Source organism: Oreochromis niloticus, linkage group LG3, assembly GCF_001858045.2.
Source record: "Oreochromis niloticus isolate F11D_XX linkage group LG3, O_niloticus_UMD_NMBU, whole genome shotgun sequence".
In the NCBI taxonomy this organism is placed as follows: Eukaryota; Metazoa; Chordata; class Actinopteri; order Cichliformes; family Cichlidae; genus Oreochromis; species Oreochromis niloticus.
The window spans coordinates 67,727,661-67,733,866 of NC_031967.2; the positions used below are offsets into that span (position 1 = coordinate 67,727,661).

Sequence of the window (6,206 nt, forward strand, 5' to 3'; positions counted from 1 at the left end):
TAACATGGTTAACCTGACAGTCACTGGTAAGCTGAGTGTGTGGAGTTAGTGTTGATGAAGCTGTGTGTAAATGGATGAAATGCTGTAGTTTGTCTCTGTGTTGAGGTGGATCAGTGATCCTGCAGAGTCCTGTCCTCCCTGTGATGGAGGGAGATGACGTCACTCTGCTCTGTAAAACAAAGACCACTCCCTCCAACCTCCCAGCTGCTTTCTATAAAGATGGCTCCCTCATCAGGAAGCAGCCTACAGGTCACATGACCATCCAGCATGTTTCCGGGTCTGATGAAGGCCTCTACAAGTGTGACATCAGCGGTCATGGAGAGTCTCCATCCAGCTGGACCACTGTCACAGGTGACACACTCACCTGTCTGTGTTTCTGCAGCTTTCAACATTCACAATAAACTAATGATTACATGTTGTTTATTTAAGGGAAACCTACAAACACATCTCCATCTACTCCCACACCTGTATCTACATCCAACTCTATCCCTACATCAGCGTCTCCTCCGCATCTTGTTCTTCCTGTGTTAATCTCTGTTGTATCAGTCTGTGTTGTGGTTCTACTGGTGTTACTGGTTCTGCTGGTGAGAAGAGATGTTGACCGGAAACCTGAAGTAGAGGTCTGCATTCCCGCGGCTGTCCCGCGGGAGCCGCGGGACCCGACCAGATTTCTTGCGGCGCGGGAATAAATTTCCAAATAAAATGCGGTAGCGGTCGGTAACTCTGGTGTAATTTGAACGGGAGCGGGCGGTCTGAAAATATAGCGTGCCCGACATTTTTTCGGAACAGCATATCTGTGATTTCCTCATTCTAATTGAGCACTGGTACAGCCAGTGCTCACGCCTGTTACACGCACTGAGCGCATGGATCAGTGCTTTTTGCACGTGCATTTTACTTGCACAGTCTGTTAACAATCATTTAATTTCGCAGTGGCCAACTATTTTGTTCTTTTGTTTACAATTTTAAGTGACTTTTTTTTTTTTCGCGACACTTTCCCTACTGTGTTGACAGAAAAATGTTACGTTTGTATTTTACATAAAAATAACAAATAGGCCACAATGCTGTATTCGTTTTTATTTATTTTATTTTTGCAACACGTTTTCCATGTTAAAAGATAAATGTTGCATCTTGACAGATAAATGCATCTTGTTTAAGAAAAATAAATACAATCATTGCACAACCTGCAGTTTTATCTGTTATCTCTATTTTTTGGTGGTACCCCATTTAAATGTGAGATTTTGGAAACCAGATCTAAATTTAGCGGGAACGGTCGGGTCGGGTAGAAAATTATTCTAAGCGGGCAGCGGGTGAACAAAGACAGAATATACAGCGGGAGCGGTCGGGTGCGGTACAAAACCTTGCGGGAGCGGGACTAAAAAAACATTCCCGCGCAGACCTCTAACCTGAAGGTGAGTTGTGTGCCAGTCTGTATTACCTGCACAGCATTGAGATGGCAGCCAGTTGTTTTGAATTAAAATAGCTCATTTGAATAGTTTGATTTAAATGTGGCTCGTCTGTATTTCATCTGGCCCAGAAAACATGTGTCAGAGCTGTAACTGCTCAGATGTGTTTGATTTTGGGTTTGATGGACACACAAGTTGTCAAGAAATTGTAATGTTAAAGGTATGGAGAGAAAAAAATATCGTCATGTGTTTTTCTTTTATTCTGTCAGACTGGGTCTTAATGTGATGATTTGTCTTCATTAAATATATTTTTATTAACTCCTGCGCGTAAAACCAAAGCAGCAACTTCCTGTTGCTGAAAGTCAAATACAAAGTGAAGCAGGTGAGAGTTTGTGGGCTTGTGTTTCGTGTCAGTTGACTTGTGACATGATGAACACTGTGGAAACACAATATCTATCTGTCACCATCACTACTGCAGTTTCTGGACACTTGCAACACAGAAAAAAATGAAACATACATTAACTGGAAGCACTGTGTCTGGGATCTTAGGTGGTTTCCAGTCTCAGCTGAAGAGTTTTGTTGGTTCTGGTTAGACTTCTCACTGCAGTGTGTGCTACTTTGGCTAATAACAGTTTTCATGTTGTGACAACATATTTGCTCTGTGGTTGAAGTGTGTCTGATTGTATTGAAAGAAGATGGCAGCTTTGTGGACACCAGCTTCCTTTTTTACACAAAAGTCGACGGTTCCTCTTATTCAGAGGTGTTAAAATGAGAGAAAGAAGCAAAAACCTGCTGCTCTCTGTAAAAAACGTGACTTGTTTAGACATTACAAATAATAAAGAAAATGTGCAGATTTCATACCTGCTGTAATTTAAATGTGTTTTATTTTGCAGAGATTTCTACAGCTGTAGTTTACTCAGCAGTGAGAGCTGAAGACGTCAGTATTGGAGACAAAACCATCAGAAAGAGGAGTCCAAGGTACAACTGCTCTTTAACAGAGACAACCTGTTTCCACACACCATGCTAAGATAAGCTAAGCTAAGCTAACCACATCATTGCTCAGTCTTTGAGCTCAGACTTGTGAGCTCTCTGTGACAAATGATTTCCTGTTAAGTTGTCTAGTTCATTTAAAGAAACATGAGCAGCAAGATGTGAGCTTCGTTAAATTCACCCCTGCTGGTCTTGAAACAATGCTGAACAACAACTATGATATTACGTTTTTAGTAAGTTTTAATACATTTTTATACAACAAATATCATCACAGTAATAATAATAATAATAATAATAATAATGATATATATAATCTCTGAGCTAAAAGCTCAGAAAGCAGAGTGCTCCAAACACTATCACAGTCTATTTGTATTTGTTGTTGTGTGTGAATGATGTCACAGAGGCAGGGTATCAATATGTCCATCTCAACCATTAAAGCCCCACCCACATGCTGTTTAATCAACCAATCAGAAGAGAGTTTTGATTAAAGGGACAGGAGCGAACACAGTTGGCATCAGACAGAGGCTGCACTAAGGCCCCATGTAAAGAAGGATTATACTGAACTGTGAATCATGCAAAGCTACTGCAGTAGAAAAGAAAAACATGCAGCTGGAAATTGGCAGAAAACATCCACTTCAAATGTAGAAATACAGCATCTGTTATGTAATATCAGATTAAAGATACCCAAACTTACAGTGATGTTGAAAATTTATTGGATATCATTTTTGTAGTTTTGCGTCGATTTGGCGTGGACGGAAGGGACGTGTCCCCACCAATATCCAGCGATTATTGAATTGTCCCCACCAATAATTTGAACTCTTCGAGTAAAGAAAAACAAACCCGATAGAAAGAAAAAAAAGATCTGTCAACGTCTCATTCGCCCAGCGGTGCAGAAAGAGTTAAATTACGTTCTCTACTGGAGTCCTACGTCATGTGACAAATATGGCCAATGGCTCCTTCACATAGTGGACATTGAGTTGTTGTGTGGGGCACCAGTAGTCCATGTCTGTTGCTGTAACAGTAGTTCATGTTTAGAATAAAAAATCCCAGCTCACTGAGTTGATCGGGGCAATAGTGCCTAAAATTTTACATAATTTTGCTGAGAGATCTTTTACTTTGTGGTAATCTTAGATGAGTAGTTTTATGGACAAAACCCAGCAGGTCATTCAGTGTTCCCTTAGTGCTAATGTGTAAGAGATGTTTGTGTACTATAACTGAAGTAATGTTGTTAAGTCCTTAAAGTCATATTCTTTTATTGTCATGACTGTATTTGAAGCGGTTTTTATTTTTGTATGATACCTGATTTATATGGAATATGGCTGAAGGAAACTAAAGTCTAAAATCAGTCATTTGTTTAATAGTAATTTAACATTATATAATTCACATGTAAAACTATGAATTGTAATTTTAAATGGTTTAAAAGCATGTAGAATATCATATGTAAGCAAGTATATTTCTCCTTTTGTTATCAAGAAGCAAAGACAAAAAGGAAAAAAAAAAGAAACAGGGCAGGGTTCAGTGGTTGAATCATCCGTCCCCACCAATGCCAAAACCAAATCTACGCCCTTGCATTGGTGCACCAATACAGCAGGTTTAAAATCAATTAATCAAGATATGATTGAAGTGCAAACTTTCAACTTTACTATTGCATTCATTATTTAGGAATCAGTACAAGTGAGGTAGGCCATCAACAGTCTGAAGACAACCTGCACAAGAGCCAAAAGCCTCCATAAATGATATAAATGACTTTCTTGGCCTTTTCTTGGGGAAATGTAGTAACGGAGTAGAGAAGGTCGTGCAACAAGGTCTCTGAGTTGGTAAAAATAAGGTGAATTGCTGTGAATATCTTATATCAGAAGGTCAACCCCAACCAACATCTGAATTAGACAACAATGTTATTTATATGGAAGCTCTGTGATTTGTATCTGAGCTGGTTCCCAGTAAAGTCTGAACTGGGACTGTGTGTGATGCAGAGAGGTGGATGATTGGAGGTCTTGATTGAACTACAAAGCTTGTAATCATGTTTCCTCTTGTATGAACTGTGTGTGTTTGTGTTCAGACTTTAAACCAGAGCCAGACGTCGTCTACTCTTCACTGAAGTAGTCCACCAGTCCAACCACTGACGTCCAGCTGCTGGTCTCTAACTGGTCCCCCCAGCACCTCAGACCAGAGGACATCCACATTGATTTTTACATGTCTTAAGTCTTTTTTCTCACTGAGAAAACCCATAGACCCATAGACTCAAAAATCGCATCATGGATTTTTAAAGGAATCACAGCTTCACTGTTTTATAAAAAATGTTTCATGTCTTAAAAAAATGTACTTTTTATGTGTTATGTCTCTTTTGTAGAAGTGAAACGAGTTAAACAACTCAAAAAATACATACAACACATTTTAACTGGAATTTAAAAAATGTATTTTGCAGAAAATCCACAGTAAGAAAATAAACATGTTAATCTGTGTGCATTATTTTTAAATTTCTTAGCACTTGTTCCCATGGCAACCGCCTTGCTTCTGAGGGTTTGTTCTCACTTGTTTTCAGCATCGATGCCGACGCTGTGCCTTCCTGATCTGTCACATCTGGTTTCGTTATGATTGAATTATGATTATATTACTGTCAAATTTCAGACAAAGCTGCTGAAAATGATTCACATACACTGATATTAAAGTATCACATACCAACAGCAGACAGCCAAACAAAGCAGAAGTAATTTGGGGGACCCCAGGGTGAAGTGTGAACCGTATGTTCACTTCATTCAAACATGGAGATTTGAATCTCTCTGTTTTAAATCTCCACTGCTTTTTCCAGCCTTAACATTTTTAGCAACATCATGTTTGTCTTTATTGCCAACAGCGATTCAGTTTTGATGAAAGGGTGTAGTGCTAATTTATTAGCTAGTGTCAGATAGTTTGGTTATCAAGCTGCTCCCATAGACTGTAAGGGGTCAACAGAAAGAACCAAATACCCCCAAAGCACAAACATGAGTGAACCATTGGCTGAGGTGAAGCCTAACAGACGGTTGGCAGTTACAGCAGCCTGTGTCCATCCACCTCTCAGTCAAAGAGGCCACGCCCCTAATAATGCAAACTTTCAGCCTCATTAACATTTGAACAGGTGAGTTATAAAGGCATTCACCTCATGCACACTTCGTATGAAGGGGACTGTTAGCTATAGAGACCAAATATATTTTTAATAGCAGGTTGTATAAATTTTTATTTCTGCTGTAAAGTTGAACATGTTCACATGAGCGTCTGTGGAGAGTGACTGACTTTATAAATCTCAAGTGGACATTAGAGGAACTGCAGCGTTTGCTGCTCTTGGTTTGTTCAGTGTTGTAGTGGGAGGAGTCAGAGACACTGAATTGGACGGAATTGAGATTTAATGTTAAATTAGATTAAGATTAACTATGGAATTGAAGCAAAAGTAGCTGAATTTAAGAAACAGGAAGCCTGTGATGATGTGTAAAATAAACCCAGTTTGGATTATGAGTAAATGGTTTTACATTTAACAGCATGATGGTATCAGTCAAATATATATTAGTCTGTCTGTAGATTTTCACACCATGCTAAGTTCTGTGTGTTTGTCGTCTGTGGTTAACACTAACGAGTCTGCAACTGTTTCTGAGAAAAAAAGAAGCTTCATCTACGTGTGTTTCAACACAGAGGTGTTAATTTTAAATAGAGGAAGAAACACGTGAGTTATTTGTAAGAGCATTTCTGTAAACTCAGACAGATCAAGGCTGTTATCATATTTACTAAATATGAAAATATATTTAATTATTGTTGTAAATGAAGCACATTTCCTGCTCTATT

General features: G+C 38.9%; 1 long non-coding RNA gene across 1 annotated transcript; it reads left to right on the plus strand.

Annotated features, from left to right (window-relative positions):
• Positions 1 to 2,291: 2,291 nt before the first annotated feature.
• LOC112846088 (uncharacterized) lies at positions 2,292 to 4,570 on the plus strand. The gene is made up of 2 exons (XR_003218912.1): positions 2,292 to 2,381; positions 4,453 to 4,570. It is a non-coding gene; the product is annotated as an uncharacterized LOC112846088 (long non-coding RNA).
• The last annotated feature ends 1,636 nt before the right edge of the window (positions 4,571 to 6,206 follow it).